We start from the raw sequence: 15,624 nt of genomic DNA on the forward strand, positions 1-15,624 counted from the left end.
TATAAAGAAGTAGAGGTTTTATATGCAATTGAACTTACATTGTCAGTGTAAAGTTGAATGTTATATTAGGAGGTTTTATGCAATTGCAATGGTAGTCACAAAGAAAATATCTATGGAACATACATAAAAGGAAATGAGAAGAGAACCAAAACACACTACTACACAAAGGAAGGGAGTAAGGAAGGAAAGGGAAGACAAAAAAGTCACAATACATACAGAAAACAATGAACAAAATTACAAAACTGAGTCCTCCCCTATCAGTAATTACTGTAAATGTACACAGATTGAACTCCCCAATCAAAAGACATATATTGGCTGAATGGATTAAAAACAGGATTCAAATATATACTATCTACAAGTGACTGACTTACTTAGATCTAAGGACACACACAAGCTGAAAGTGAAAGGATGAAAAGATATTCTATGCAAATGGGAACCAAAAGAGAGGAGGGCTACACTAATATCAGACAATGTAGACTTCAAGTCAAAAACTGTTACAAGACATAAAGAAGTACATTATAAAGATACAGGGGTCAATTCACCAAGAATATATACAACTAGAGGCCCGGTGCACGAGTTTGTGCACTGGTGGGGTCCCTTGGCCTGGCCTGTGTGGATCGGGCCAAAACCAGCTCTCTGACATCCCCTGAGGGGTCCCAGATTGAGAGAGGGCAGTTCTCGGGTAATGCACCCCAGAATCTGGCTCATCACCCGAGAATCTCAGCTGCCAAGTCACTGCAGCTCCTATGTTGAGCGTCTGCCCCCTGGTGTGTCATAGTTACTGGTCGGACGGTTTAACGGTCAGCTGGTCAGCTGGTTGCTTAGGCTTTTATATAGAGAGATTATAAATATTTTGCACCAAACCTCAGAGTTTCTAAATATCTGAAGCTAACTTTGACAGAATTAAAGGAAGAAATAGACAGCAATACAATAATAGTAGGAGACTTCAATACACCTACTTTCAATAATGAATAGAAAAACCAGATAGAAGGTCAGTAATAAAATAGAGAACTTGAATGCTACAGATCAACTGAACCTAACAGACATACACAGAACACTCCACCCAATAACAACAGAACATACATCCTCCAGTGCACATGGAACATTCTCCATGGCAGACCACAAAACAAGTCTCAACACATTCAAGATTGAATTACACAAAGTATATTTTCTGATCACAAATGGAATGGAACCAGAAATCAAGGGCACAAGGGAAATAGAAAACACACGGATATGTTGAAGTTAAACAACACTCTCTTAAACTACCAATGGGTCAAAGAAGCAGCACAGGAAAATTAGAAAATACCTTGAGTTAAATGAAAATGAAACACAACTTATGGGATGCAATGAAACTTATGGGATGCAATGAAAACAGTGCTAAGTTTATAGCTGTAAATATGTATGTTAAAGAAGATATAAACAACTTAAATACCTAGATAATACTAGAGAAAATAAACCCAAAGCTAGCAGAAGCAAAGAAATAAAGATTTGAGAATATATAAATAAAAAACAATTTGTAAGTCAATGAAATTGAGTTGGTTTATTTAAAGATGAACAAAACTGACAAAATCTTAGCAAGATTAACTAAAAAAAAAAAGAAAGACTCAAATAACTAAAATCAGAAATGAAAAAGGGGTATTATAAACAATGCCATAGAAATTAAAAAAATATAAAAAATTATATATATATATATATATATATATATATATATATATATACCAATGAACTGGATAACCTAGAAGAAATGGATTAATTCCTAGAAACACACAACATAACAAGTCCAAATCATGAAGAAATAGAAAATCTGAGCAGACTAATAATAAACAAGGAGATTGAATCAGTAAACAAAAACATTTCCCACAAAAAAAAAATCCAGGACCTGAGGGCTCACTAGAGAGTTCTACCAAAAAGTTACTGATTCAGGTAAAACAAGTAAATAATTAAACTGAATAGAGAATACAGAATGAAATCCATGCATGCACAGGAACTGAACATTGCAAAAGTGTTTTTTCAAGTGATGGAATATTTAACCAATGATTTGGGAACAATTAAGTATATAATGTGAAAGGGGGAAACAGAATAAAGTTGCCTTACCTCTTCATAAATATAAATTCATCTATAAAAGTACTAGGAGAAAATTTCAGCTGATATGTTTAAAATTAGCAGATAAGGAGTTCTTAAGACATAAAATGCAAAAACTACAAAAGGAAAAAGAAACACTAATGAAGTTGACCATACCAAAAAAAAAAAAAATGTGAACAAACTAGTGATAGACTGGGAGAAAATATTTGCATAGTACATATCAAACAGTAAATAATATCCAGAATAGCCGAAACCGGTTTGGCTCAGTGGATAGAGCGTCGGCCTGCGGACTGAAAGGTCCCGGGTTCGATTCCGGTCAAGGGCATGTACCTTGGTTGCGGGCACATCTCCAGTGGGGGTTGTGCAGGAGGCAGCTGATCGGTGTTTCTCTCTCATCGATGTTTCTAGCTTTCTATCCCTCTCCCTTCCTCTCTGTAAAAAATCAATAAAATATATATTTAAAAAAAAAATAAATAAATAATATCCAGAATATATGATGAACTATAGTGAAAAGAAGAGAAAAAAAAGATAAGCCATCCAATGGAAAGGTGGGCAAACACTAGGAACAGGCAATTCCCAGAAAGGAAATACAGATTAAAACTTAGAGGGAGGGAACCTTCCTCTTTTATAAGAGTATCTGCGGTCTCAGTAGTGTCCCCAAAGGGTGACTCAAGCCTCCATGGTTGGTATTTTTACCCCTCTGTCCTTCTGCCTCTTGGCCCAAGACCTGAGGACAAGTGTGGGAAGTGGAGTAACTAAAGTGCCAGCTTTGGTTTCCTAGACAGAGGGCCAACATGGGGAGCCACAGGGAATCAGCATGGAAAGGCTGCAGAAGAGGGGAGCTTGGGAAAACAACTCATGACGTTTATGAAGTCCTGGACTCACCTTGTGCATGTGTGGGTCTAATCCTAAAGAGCACACCAAAGGATGTGAGAACTAAACCAAGAGACAGACTGTATCCTAGGGCCCACGCACGTCATACATGCAGGACAGATCTGAAGAGCACTTGCAGATGTTTGAAAACGGAACTCATTTAAAGCCACAAACCACAGAGGGCTGGCTGGAACTTGCAGCCAGAACCCAAGTGAGTTGGTTGCCTCTAAAAAAAAAAAAAAAAAAAAAAAATCAACATTTTTCATAGGATTCAAACAAGACCCAGAATACTGTTACATACTATTCACAATTGTCAGGACACAATTCAAAATTACTTGGCATACAGAAAAACCCCCACAAAAAACAGCTAGTAAAATCTCAACTCACATGGAAAAAGAGAGTCAATAGATGCCAATATCAATATGACATAAATATTGGGATTATCTGACAAAGACTTTAAAATAGCTATTTATATAATAAAGAGCTAATATGCAAATGGATGTGACGCCCTCACGCATAATGACCGATCAGCAGGAGGCTGCATGCGCAGCAGGCGCAGGTGGGCGGGGACTTGCGTGAGGCTCGTGTCTCTGCCCCCGGTGCCGGGCCCAGGGACGTGAGGCTCGCGTCTCTGCCCCAGCATTGGGCCTGGGGATGTGAGGCTCACAGCACCAGCCCAGGAGACATGAGGCTCACGTCCCCGCTCCCGGCACTGGCCCCGGGAAAGTGAGGCTCACGTTCCTGCCCCCTGCGCTGGCCCCGGGGATGTGAGACTCGCGGCGCCGGCCCCAGGGATGTGAGGCTTACGTCCCTGCCCCTGGCATCGGGCCCAGGGACGTGAGGCTCGCGGAGGCCTACCTCTTTGGGGCGATGGGTCACAGGGCTCCTGCACTGTGACAGGGCACAGGCCAGGCTGGGGAACCTTCCCACAGCCGGAGTGCACGAATTTTGTGCACTGGGCCACTAGTTGTTAAATAAAAGGAAAGGAGACCTCAACAGTGAAATAGAAGCTACAAAGAAGAATCACTTGGAAATTTTAGAACTAATAGAATTACTGAAACAAAAACCTCATTGGAATCTAGGAGGGAAGGCAGGGGAGGGTGGGTGGGTGGGAGGTAATCAACCAAAGACCTTGTATGCATATATGCTTGGCCCATGGACACAAACAATGGGGCAGTGAGGGCCTGGGGCAGAGGGCAAGGGTGGGCTAGAGGGGGATAATGGGGGGGGGGAAGGGGGACCTATGTAATACTTGCAACAATAAAGAATTATTTAAAAAATAATTGTAAAAAAACCTAAAACCTCATTGGATGGACTTAGTAACAATGTAGATGACAGAGGAACAGTTGTGAGCTTGAAGATCGAGCAGTGGGACTTATTTCATCTCAACAACAGAGAGAAAAATATTGGAGGGTAGGGGAGTGAACAGAGCCTAAGAGGCCTGTGGGACAAAACCAAATGGTGGAACATTTGCATTATCACAGTTGCAGATGGAGAAAACTGGGTAGTGCAGAAAAAATACATGAAGGAAAAAGGCTGAAAACTTCCCAAATTTGGTGAACGATATAGCTTACAGGTTCTAGAAGCTAAATTAACCCCAAGGATAATAAATCCAAAGAAATCCATGCCAAATGCTTCATAATCAAAATGCTGAAAACTTAAGACAAGGAAAAAAAAACCTTGAAAACAGGAAGAATGAAAAATCAATGATGCACCATTTTTTATGGAGAAACAATTTTTAGGGAGAAACAATTTGTTAGGGGTTCTGAAATCCACTAAAACTGCCTGTTTTTGCCCTAGAGTTAGCACTTCTGCAGAATGTTTAGCTTTTTTTCTAAAGATCTTCACCCAGCATTAGGCTTTGTTTTCATTATAAGTAAGCTTGCTTTCTCATGCTAGAGAAAACACACTTCAATACATTCATGTGCTAGAGAAAATCACACACAAACTAGCAGAATTTCTGCATTATGCTGACATCATTATGCTGATATCAGTCATGTATGAGCTAATCTTCATTTTAAAAACATATTAGTGGAACAGTCTGTATTTGATAACAATGGGAAAGGAATACATGGGATTAAAGTGTCCTACAGTCATTTCATTGTCCAGGAAATGGGTAAAGGTATTAACATTAAACTTTGGGAACATCAAAAAGTGAATGTTATGATTTCCTGGTTAACTATTAACAATAAAAATAGAGGGTATACTTAGAAGCTAGTTGAGGGGAAATAAAAATGTTAAGATATATACTTAGTCAAACATAAGAAAGGAGAAAGAAGTATAGGACCCCTGAGACAAACAGTAAGCACATAGATGTAAATTAAATTGAAATATATTAGCAATTAATTGTCAGACTATCTAAATTAAAACAAAATACAACTGACAATATTTACAAGCTATATTTAAAAAGAAGCAGACAGGCCTTAGCTGGTTTGTTCAGTGGACAGAGCATCAGCCTGCGAACTGAAGGGTCCAGGGTCAATTCTGGTCAAGAGCATGTACCTTGATTGCAGGCTCAATCCCCAGCTCTGGCCAGGGAGAGCGTGGGAGGCAACCAATAGGTGTCTCTCTCTCACATCGATGTTTCTCTCTGTGTCTTTCCCTCCCTTCCATTATCTGTAAATAAATAAATAAATAAATTAAATAAATAAATAAATAAATTCTTGGGCGAGGATTAACAACAATAGCAAAAATGCAGACAGGTTTATAGTAAAAAGAAGGGCAATAGGTCATGAAAATACTAACTAAAAGAAAGCTGAAGAAAAAAGCCAATTTTAATACATTTCTATTTGGAAATGATAGAACAAGTACACTAAAAGCAGCAATATTTTTTAGCTGATTTGAGCAATGCTATTAAGAAACTTGATTTAATGGACATATTTGTTGCACCTAAAAACTGTAGATGCACATTCTTTTCAAGCATAAAAGGAACATTTACAAAAATTTACCATAAAGCCATAAAACAAATTTCAAAGGAATGAAAACTACAGAGCATGCTTTGTGACCACTATGAACTTATTCTAGAAACTGATAACAACAGAAGATAACTAGAAGTTCATGTGGAAATACAGGGACCCAGAATATCCAAAACAATCATGAAAAAGAATAAAGTTAGAAGACTCAGATTTTTTTTATTTCAAAACTTACTACAAAGCTATAGTATTCAAGATAGTGTGATGCTGACATAGAATAGGTATATGGATCAACAGAACTGAGAGCCCAGAAATGAACTCTAAGATTTATAGTCAATTGATTTTCAACAAAATGACCAAAAAATTTAAATGGGGAAAAGAATATTCTTTTCAACAAATGGTTTAGAAACAACTGAATATCCACATGCAAGGAAATAAATTTGGACCCCCAAACTCAGATCACCATAAAAATGAACTCAAAGTGGGTCACAAATGTAAATATTAAGTATTTCTATTTTATTTTTAAAAGCTTATAGTTTTACTATAAATTTCTTAGAAGAAAGCACAGGAGTAAATGTTTGCAATCATAGGTAAAGCAATGGTTTTTTTTATACATAACACAAAAGCACAATCAATAAGAAAGAAGATTGGTAAGTTGAACTTCATCAAACTAAAAAACTTTGTTCCTCAGAGAACATTATCAAAAAAGGAAACCCCTGGCCTGGTGCTCAGTGGTTAGAGCATTGGCCTGGGGACCTATAGGTCTCGGATTCGATTCCTGGTCAAGGGTATGTACTTTGGTTGCAGGTTCCCCAGCCTGGTAGGGATGTGTGCAGGAGGCAACCAATTGATGTGTCTCTCTCACATTGATGTTTCTCTCTCTCTCTCTCTCTCTCTCTCTCTCTCTCTCTCTCTCATCCCCCTCCTTCCTCCCTTCAACTCTCTCTAGAAATCAATGGAAAAAATATCCTGGGTGAGGATTAAAAAAAAGGGGGGAAATGAAAAGGCAATCCACAGACTAGAAAAAAATATTTGCAAATCATATATGAGTCTAGTATCAAGAAAATGTATTTTTAAAAACCTTACAACTCAATAATGAAAGGGCATATAACTCAGTTTAAAGATGGGCAAAGAATCTGAAGAGACATTTCTTGAAAAAAAATGCTCAATATCATTACCCTTTTGGGAAATGAAAATCAAAAACACAATGAGATATCACTTTATACCCACTAATATGGCTATGATAAAAAAGACAGATAATAACAAGCATTTTCAAGGATATAAAGAAACTGAAACCTTTATGTATTGCTAGTAGGAGTGTAATATAGTGCAGCCACTTTGAAAAACAGTTTATAAATTTTTCAAAATACTTAATAAAGAATTACCACATGACCCAACAATTCCACTCCTAGATATCTACCCAAGAGAAATAAAATGCCCACACAAAAAACTTGCACACAAATGCTTATAGAGGCATTATTCATAATATCCCAAAGTGCAAATAATCCAAATGTCCATTAAATGATGACTGGATGGTATAGCATATACAATGAACTATTATTCAACTATAAAAATGAATGAAATACTGATATATGCTATAACATGGATGAACCTTGAAAACATTATGCTAAGTGAGAGAAGCCAGTCACATATGATATGATCCCATTTATATAAAATGACCAGAACAGGCAAATCCATAAAGATAAAATAAATAAATTAGTGGTTGCCTGTGTGGAGGAGAGGAGAATGGGGAATGACTGCTAACAGGTACAAGTTTTCTTTCTGGAACTATGAAAATGGTCTAAAATTAGATTATGGTGATAGCTGCAGAACTCTGTAACCATACCAAAATCACTGATTGTTTTAATGTTTATTATTTAAACAGATGAACATTATGTTATGCAAATACCTCAATAAAGCTGTTAAAATCAATATTTCTATATACCAGCAATAAAAGCGAAAGAAGATGCATTGACCATAACGTGAACAAATGTCAGGTAGAAATAATTCTAATAGAACATTGGCAAGATCTCACTAAGAAAACGATAAAATTTGTTAAAGAGAAAATCAGAAGACCTAAAAAGAAATGTCATGATCACTCATTGGACTTCTCGTTTCTGATTTGGCATGTAGTTGGTTAACACCCCCATCCTCACAGAAGAAAAATGCTGAACAAACTGACAATCAACAGCTCATCTTAGATCTACAGAGAGTTAAGGTCATAGGGCAAACAGCTGCTCCAAGCCCTGGAGCAATAGACAGCATACTCAGAGAATTCCAGGAGCAGATGCCTGAAGCTGGAGCCAGGAATGGTAGGAACACTTCAACAAAATTGCCAAATTGCCGGAGGCTCAGCATAGACAGGTTTCAGAGTAAAAACTTAGGAGGGGGCCACTTGGGGATCCCTCACACGTTTATAAATTTTAACTCAGGAACCAACCAGGAGAAGATTGGAGAAGGTTTCCCTTGTGCTTCAGGTAGGGGGAGGAGGAAAGGAACCATTTTTGGAACATACCCAGACCTCTCTGTTCTCCTTAACATGACTTGTCCTCAAGGGAAACTATTTTGCTAGAGCCTTTTACCAAAGCCTAACCAACCCGTGGAAAGGGAAATCTCCAACTCCAGTCCCTTTTAGGCTTCCTGTCTGTTAAAGGGAGAGAGCACTCAGAAGCACTTGTAAGCTCAGGGACACAGGCCTACCAAAAGACGGAGACCTAATCATAGGACTACAAGAGTGCTCCCCCGACTCCTTCCCCCAGAACTGAGAACTCCTGTACAGCAACGGGAGATTACAGCTAGAGAAGCCTCAGATCCTATTTAGGCAAGAGTCTGTAAAGAGACCCAAAGGCAGCAGAGGAGACAAACAAGAACACCAGAGGAACACTGAGCCTCTGATACCACAGCTACAGCAAGCAGTAAGCATAGCCAACTCCTAGCCAGATAAACATAAAACTTCACACTCATGTCCTATCAGTTCTTGTATGCATCATGTCCAGCTTTCAACAAAAAATTCCAAGCATGCTAAAAGGCAAAAAGCACAATCTGGAGAAACAAAGAAAGCATCAGAACCAGACTCAGGGCAGAGATTTTGGAATTATCAGTGAGAATTTAATATTACTGTAATTAATGTGCTGAGGGCTCTAATGGGAAAAAAAATGGACAACATAGAACAGATGGGTAATGTAACTAGAGCAATGGAAACAGAAATGCTAGGAATCAGAAACACTCTAACAGAAATGAAGAATGCTTTTGATTGGTTCATCAATACACTGATGGACATGACCAAAGAAACAATCAGTGAGTTTGAAAATATGTTAATAGGAATTTCCTAAATGAAAAAGCAAAGAGAAAAAAGAAACAGAATATCCAAGAACTGTGGCACAATTACAAAGGGGGTAATATATGTGTAATAGGAATACCGGAAGGAGAAAGAGGAAAACACAGAAGAAATATGTGAAGTGAAAGGATGTCCATTTGCTCTAACTTGATCTCCAAGATTTGTGTATTCCCAACCAAAATACACAATAGGTTTTATTTTAATGTTTTTTCTAGAACTTGACAAGCTGATTCTAAAATATATACAGAAATACAAAAAGCTAAGAGCCCAGATCTCTTAAAGGAAAACAAAATGGAAAAACTTGCCCTATCAGATATTAAGACCCTACAAAACTATAATAGTACAGAACGTGTGAATACATAGCTCATAAACACACATAAATAGACCGGATTGAGGACAATGGTAGCATTGCAGAACAATGGGGAATGGGTGGCCTTTTTGATAAATTATTCTGGAACTATAAAATACCCATGTGAGCCCTGTCAGAGTAGCTCAGTTAGTTGTGTGTCGTCCTGTGCATGGAACAGTTGCCAGTTCAATTCCCTGTCAGGGCACAAACCTGGGTTTCAGGTTTGATCCCCATTCGGGGAGTGTGTGGAAGGCAGCCAAGCGATGTTTCTCTCTCACATTGATGTTTCCCTCTTACAATGATGTTTCTCTTTCTCTCCCTCCCTCCCTTCCTCTCTCTAAGCATGTCCTCGGGTGAGGATTAAAAATAAAATGGAGAAGATAAAAGTATTGATATGACATGCTATACACTTTAAGCTTACACAATACAATGTTACATGTCAAATTTATTTAACACAAATGAATAAAATAAAGCCTTATTAAAAAAAACCCACAAGAAATGCAAATGAAACTTAACTCCTATAATCAAACCATGTGCAAATGTCAACTCCAGGTGGACTATGGACCTAAATGTAAAATGCAAAACAATAAAGATTTTAGGAGATAGTGTAGAAGAATATCTTCTAACTATAGGACAAAAGTATTATTTAAAAATAAGGCACAAAACCATTACCACAAAGGTTAAAGTTGATAAATTTGAATACATTAAGGAAAAAAATTTGTTCCTCAAAAGATGCCATCAAAGCAGTGAAAAGGCAAGCAGAGTGGGAGAAAATATTTTCAATATATGTAAATGACAAAGGGTTGTGTATCTTATATCTAAAGAATTCCTATAATTCATAAAGAAAAGGCAGACAAATAATTTAAAAATGAGCAAAGTGGTGAACCGGTATTTAAAAGAGGCTACCCAAATGAGAGAGAGAGAGAGAGAGAGAGAGAGAGAAAGGTGTTCAACCTTATTAGTAATCCCCCTAATAAGATACCACTATACCTCCACCTGACTGGCTAAAATACAAGTTTCACAACACATAATAAAATATGAAGAGATCCAAGTTGCAGAACAGAAGGCACACTAAACAAATAACAGTGATAACCTATGATGGGAAATATCAAGGCCACGCCGCAATAACTCACTGGCTTATAGCCAGTCTGCGTAACTGCAGAGAGCCCTGTGAACACAGATTCAAATGAAAACAACACTTCAAGGAACTCTCCCAGTTCCTGGAAACAACATCTGAAGGCTAAGGTGGAGAGCCCTGAAATTCCTTCCCACTGGTTCTCTCCAGGGCCCTTGAGTCAGCCTCTCCAGAGAGTGTGGTAGATCCCCTGACATGAGAACCAGGAAATGTTCCTTCCTTCTTTGTCCCAAACAATAAGATGGACCTCTCACAGGGGGAGGCAGGTAGGACAAGGTAGCCTTTCACTAACTGGTTAAACAGTTTATTCTCTGGACAAGAGTCCTCAATGTGTGATAACTTAATGATTATTGCTAACAGAACTATAATGAGAGAAGGGCTGTCTATGGTTCCTTTAGGTATGCTGACCATTTTTGTACAGAAATTTGTAAAGAAACCAGTGGAACCAGGTGTTTGGCATTTTCGGCCAATGCAAAGGTGTCATGCATTTGGAATGTGCTTATCTCTTCCTAAAAGGGGGAGGGGACATAAGCTTACTGGTAGAGGTTTTCTACTTTGGGAAACAAGGGACAAATGTGGGCTTCCTGGTAGGAACATAGACCAACAGAAAGCAGAGAGTTCTAGAACAGGCAAGAGAGCAGAGACAAGCCAGCTGGGGTTGGAAAGGGCTTCTTACAGCACAGCCCGTAATGAGCCCTCAATGAATGGCAGTGATCAAGGTGATGGTGCTAGTGGTCCTGAGGATGGGGGAGGGAATAGAATGTGGGACCCTGTGGTGTGTCTCTTTGGATACACTGCTGTCTCTGGCCCGAACACTCTGCCCACATCTCCTCCCCCTAGCCAACTCTACTTTTCCTCAAAACATCGCTCCTGGGAAGTCTTCCCGACACCCCAATGCTGAATGCGGGACCCCTCCCTCGTGCTGCCCTCCCTTGGATCTTGACCGCACTGTGCTTGTATGTTCTTACTGTCCTCAGAGTCACCATCACATTCTGCAGTGGTGTTTGCTCAATAAACAGAAAGAAAGAGGAAGGGAGGAGTGTCATAGTCCTTTATAAACAGTGATGAGAACTTACTAATGTAAGGTTGGTATTATCAGCAATAAATGAAAAAAGGGAGGTAAAGAATGAAAGCAGGAAAAGGGAAGAGGCGGGGTGGGAGAGAAAGGGAAGGCAGAGAACCAGAGACAGAGGACGTTTGAGGAGAGAAGGTGAAGGGCAAGCTACCCAGACCCACAGGCTTCCTGTGAGAGCAACATTAGGTGGGTGGGATCACCAGCTTCCCAGATCTGCTGTGCCCAGCAGGAGGAAAGAGTAGGGTAAGAGGGCTGGTCAGCTTCTCTTTCTCTGTTCCTTACTGCCCCTCTTTCTCACTGTGGCCTCAGCCCTTCTGGGGCTGGCCTGTAGGTAGATAAATGGGGGTGAGGTGTGGGGGAGGATTAGAATAAGACTACCTCCAAAGAAATTCTCTGAAATGCTTTCTTCCCAGCTCTTCCCTCATTCTTAAATGAAACATTCCTTGGCCTTTTTCATTGTAAATTATGCATGTGGTAGTCTGTCTCAGATTGCTTGGAATTTGATTGTCTCTCACATTGTTGATTCAGTCAAACTGAATAGGACAGAAAGAGTCCCATTTCAACATTGATTACACTAGTAAAAAATGGCAAGGGAAAATAAAAATCACAGCATTAAGCATGGAAGAGGGGGGCCACTGGTGGAGTTTGAAAACATGACATGGAACCATCCTGATGGGCAAAGCAGAGCAGAGGAGACAACCAGAGGGGATGAAAACCATTGCTCACTGGGGGTCTGGGAAGACGTTGTGGTTAGAAGGTGTATGCACAGAGGGCAGGAGCCAATAGGGGGAGAAATCAGGGTGAATCCTAGGTCTATCTGGAAAGAGTTGTGTTCAAGAGCACATCCACTCTATGCTTTTTTGTTAATCCTCACCCGAGGATATTTTTTCAATCAATTTTTAGAAAGAGTGTAAGGGAGGGAGAAGGAGAGGGAGAGGGAGAGAGAGAGAGAGAGAGAGAGAGAGAGGAGAGAGAGAGAGAGAGAGAAACATCAATGCAAGAGAGACATAGGGATTGGCTACCTCCCGCACGTGCCCCATCTAGGGCAGGGGATCGAACCTGCAACCGGGTATCAAACCCATGACCCTTTGGTGCATGGGCTGATGCTCCAACTACTGAGCCACTCCAGCCAGGGTTTGCTTCTTTCTTGAGTAGGCAGAACAAGAAGACAACATGGTATGGCTGAACCAGAGGGTGCCCCATAAAAGAAGTTGGACAGGATCTCTGGGGAAGGATGGGGCTCCAAGAAAAAGCTTCCCTCATTGTACCAAGTGTGGGGGGGTGTTCTGACCATGGGCCCTAAATGAAATTCTGCCAGTCAAGAATGACCAGTCAATCTTGCCCAAGCTTCCCACCTGGAGCAGAGGGCTACTGAAGAAATAGATCAATAGGATGGTAGAGAAGACCAATACCAGCCACCTATGGGAATAGAAAATAATTTCTAAAACATCTACTGAGCATCCTCATTGAAATTCTAGGTTTTTCAGCTGGCCAGTGTGGCTCAATGGTTGAGCTTCAACCTATAAACCAGGAGGTCATGGTTCAATTCCAAGTCAGAGCATACGCCCAGGTTGTAGGATCAATCCCCATTAGGAGGTGTGCAGGAGGCAGCTAATCGATGATTCTCTCTCATCATTGATGTTTCTATCTCTCTCTCCCTCTCCCTTCCTCTCTAAATCAATAAAAATATATTTTTAAAAATCTAAGTTTTTCTTTTGTAGACTAAGAAAAAAAGTCATGAAAGAGAAAATAAAAAACAATAAAATGTTCTTGAAAATTAAAAATGTAATTATCAAACTAAAAAAATGCAAAGAAGACATACATGCCAGAGAAATACAGGGAGAATCTGAATTGTGTGGCTTCAGGGTGAGGGCTGGAGGGACGGCTGACATTGTCCCTGTGTTGAGCCCACACGGCCAAACCTAATTCTGCATTAGTTTGGTGAACTCCATTACCTCGGTGAACTCCATTATCTCCACCCTGACAACTCCCTGAGACTGCCTCATCCAAACTGCACTCCACCAGGGACTCTGTAAACAGCTGAGCCCTATGGCAGCCAGCAGGTGGCAGCAGGTCTCAGGGTGCTTTGGGCCTTTTGCTGACCTGCCCCAAGCCTAGTACTGGTGGCAACTGGCCTCTCCTGCAGCATGGTCCTTCCTATGCACATCCATCTAGATCCAACAAAGGCAGCTATCAACTGTGAATCACTCTGCAGCTCCTAACTGGTAGCCCGGGCCAGTCATGAGCAGCATCTGACACTGACCACATGGGATTCCCTCCCAAGACTCTCCAGAACCAACACACCCAGTGGCTAGTTTCAGACCACAAAAAACAAACCAACAAAAAACAAAAACAAAAAAAAACCCACCACCCAATTAGCTCCACAAAGCAGCACACCAAAGGGAGGTAACAGTAGGTACAAGACCCCACTGTGGTGAATCCCTCTCTGTAGGGTCAGCCCCCACACAGTAGCTCGTACACTGTGGTTATGGCCAAACCTCACAGTCAGTCGGCCTGAAGGTAAATGCCACTGATGTACCAATAGCAATCAAGGCTCAACTACAATAGGAGGGCATACACAACCCTGGACATTCCAGGTGATCAGGGAGACTGCACCACTGGGCCTGATAGGACACCTACTGCCAAGACCGGGAAAGGTAGCAGATCTACCTAATATATAAAAACAAACACAGAGAGGCAGCCAAAATGGGGAGACAAGAAACATGTCCCAAATGAAAGACCGGGAGAAATATGCAGAAAAAGAATTTAATGAAATGGATGCAGTAAGTCTACTAGATAGAGAGTTCATAACACTGGTTATAAAGATGCTCAAGAAACTTAATGAGAACTTCAAGAGATAGTAAGCATTAAAAACAACATAGAAACCACAAATAAGAACCAGTCAAAAATGAAAATACAATAACTGAAATGAAGACTACACTAGATGTCAATAGCAAATAAGCAGAGGATTGAATCAGCAATTCAGAAGACAGAGTAGCAGAAAACACTCATTCAGAACAGCAAAAAGAAAAAGACTTTTAAAAAATGATGATAGTTTAAGGGACCTCTGGGACAACATCAAGCATAACATTTGCATCATAAGGCTGCCAGCAGGAGAAGAGAGAACAAGAGATTGAGACTCTACTTGAAGAAATAATGATTGAAAATTTCCTTAATCTGGTCAAGGAAATAAACATACAAGTCCAGGAAGTACAGAAAGTCCCAAACAAAATGAAGCCCACACCAAGACACATCATAATTAAAATAGCAAAGGATAGAGATAAGAGAATCTTATAAGCAGGAAGAGAAAGACAGTTAGTTACCCACAAGAGAACTCCCATAAGACTGTCAGCTGATTTCTCAACAGAAATATTCTTACACATTTTCTCTTCCAAGTAAATTTTAGAATAAGCTTGTGAAGTTCATTTTATTTTACATTCACTTATTCCTTTATGTAGACCTCAGTTCCTGATCTATATTATTTTCCTCATTATTTCTAAAGAACTTTTTGAACATTTTTTGCAAGGGAGGTCTACTGGCAACAAATTCCAATTTTTATTTGTCTGAGAAAGTCTTTATTTCTCTTTCAGTCTTGAAGAATAATTTTGCAGGGTAAAGAATTATAGGTTTGTAAGATTCTTTTTTCTCTCAACACTTTAGTTTCATTCCTCTCTCTTCTTGCTTGTATGCTTTCTGATAGGTGAGATATAATTCTTATCTTTGTTCCTCTAAAGTTAAGGTTTTTTTTCCCTTTGAATTTTTTCAGAATTTATTTTTGATTTACTATAGTTTGAAATTAATATGCTTAAATCTATGGGGTTTTTTTTGGGGGGGGGGGGTGGGCAGCGGATTATCATTCTT

Source organism: Eptesicus fuscus, chromosome 18 (assembly GCF_027574615.1).
Source record: "Eptesicus fuscus isolate TK198812 chromosome 18, DD_ASM_mEF_20220401, whole genome shotgun sequence".
NCBI classification, from domain to species: domain Eukaryota; kingdom Metazoa; phylum Chordata; class Mammalia; order Chiroptera; family Vespertilionidae; genus Eptesicus; species Eptesicus fuscus.